Source organism: Teleopsis dalmanni, chromosome 2 (genome assembly GCF_002237135.1).
Source record: "Teleopsis dalmanni isolate 2A chromosome 2, ASM223713v2, whole genome shotgun sequence".
Classification (NCBI taxonomy): domain Eukaryota; kingdom Metazoa; phylum Arthropoda; class Insecta; order Diptera; family Diopsidae; genus Teleopsis; species Teleopsis dalmanni.
The window spans coordinates 60,669,918-60,672,203 of record NC_051847.1 but is presented as its reverse complement, the minus strand read 5'-3'; positions in this window follow the sequence as shown (position 1 = coordinate 60,672,203).

Genomic DNA, 2,286 nt, shown 5'->3' with positions numbered 1-2,286 from the left:
TTCGGTCTTAATGTATACCAAATATACATCATATAGTAAGATATATACTATACAAATACACAATATCATAGTATGATATTGTTTATTTAGTCAAAGTTTCCTTGATTTATTTTTAACTTAATTAAGAGTAAATAATTTATAGATATTATTTAACAAAAAATTATCAATATCAGTTAGTTATCAATGATTTCACATGCATAAATCAATTTATGCCAATGGAAACAGCCAAATCTTAATTAGATTATCATAAGTTGTTTTAGCTGCAGTGGGAACATGCTACTAAACTGACGTAAACGAAACTAGCAATTTTATCCGCTGCAAACAACCGACCATTTAAAGTAACATACACTGAATATACAATGAATTTTTTCAATAGTCGTATTTTCTTCTTTCAGAGTAGCAAAAAAATACTCACAACTTACAAAATAAAACATGTTAAGCAAACACAATGCTCTTAAACACTTCAGAGTTAGGCCAATATCAAAAATCAGGCTATTGTGAATGTTCACTGGAAATATGTTGCAAATTTCCAATCTCCCGTCAAAGTTATATGAGCATTTCATTTACTAATAAGTACAAATACAAAAACAAATTAATTAATTGAAGTATGCAAAATTAATATGCTTACTATTGTTTTCATTTATTTAAATTAATTTATTTTTAGTGTACAATTTTTATATATAATATTATAAACAACAGAATACAACACAAAACATAAGTAAAAAACAAGCATTTGCAATAATATTTTAAAAGTGATGCCAATTCGTTTCAACCAGACTTAATGCTGTTTTTTTACAACTCTGAAAAAAAAAATTACGGCTAATGTAGAATTCATTGCAAAAACTCTTAACTAGGCATGGATGAATTCCGATTACGACATTCGACCGCTTAAAAAACGCTTTTTTTATTTTAGAATAAATTGGAAGAAATATTCTTTAAATATACATTAAATTTTTCTAAAATTCAATAAAAAAAAAACTCTTAAATGGATCCGAATGTATTAGAATTATCACTTTGATTAATATCTCCAACACATCCGAGTGTTTCTCATATAAAATACCAAGAGTAAAAAATATACATATGTTTTATATATACAAACGCGGGTGTGTCAAGTGTTGATTAAATAAATAAGTCCTGAAAACTTCTTAAGACCAACATTAATAATCCCAAACTATTATTTTTTATTTTGCATATATAAAGTGAAATATGGAAGGATAAAAATTAGCTTTGTTTAAGCTACAATGTCCTACACACATAGACTTAAGTTACAAACCAATTAGTTATTATTTACTTACTATATTTTTTTTTTTGAGCGATCCGATATAGGAAACCTCGTGATTTAAACCTCTTAATTGACAAGAATCAACATGAAATTAACATGAAATATGCTCAGTTAAGAGCAAATGATTATAAAAAAAAATTATTTTATATATCAGTATAAATACTGGTTAAGATCAGTTCAGATTTAAAAATAATTGATTTACAATACATTTACTAAAACTCTATTTTCCACACCTAAGTCAGACAACTAGAATTGCAACTACTTGAATAAAAGATTTCAATATAATGAATGAAAATATCTTAAATTATTAAATTTTCATTTTTTTGTAGTCAATTTTCTTTATTTGTGTATCTTAATAAATTTTATTTTACTATAAATCACAATAAACCTATTTTTTAAAATAGTTTCAAATTAAATTGCAATAATAGTTCGACATTGGGACTTATATCACTTGGCTATTACCATCATTTGAATCTGAATTGGTTAAATTATTCTTCTGTTTAATATAATTTCACTTTCACTTTACTTTTAATAGATTTATTAAGATTTATTATTTTTACCGGAAAAAATTATCTATATCTGTCTTAACACTGAATCTACTTTTTTGAATCAAAGATTCACATTCGGAAACTATGATACGGTTAAATCATATACTTATATATTTTTTAAGGTATAATGTGTTTTGGACAAGACTCTGATATACAAATTCTATGTCTTAAGTAGAGCATAATTAACTATATTAACATGCAAGTTCAAAATCAAACATCTATCTATAATACAATCACTTTTATTTATACTAAATTAAAAAAAAAAATAAATCTCTATTACTTTAATGCTAGTAATTAAGCACTTTTTAGTATAAATCTTATTGAAAAGTATATAAGAATTTTGATATTTTAGAAGAGATTGGATCAAAAGGAAAATTTAATATACATTATATTCCTTAATAATATCCATTAGTTGGTGCGCCAAGGTTGATAATAATTTATTCTTTGAAACATGTC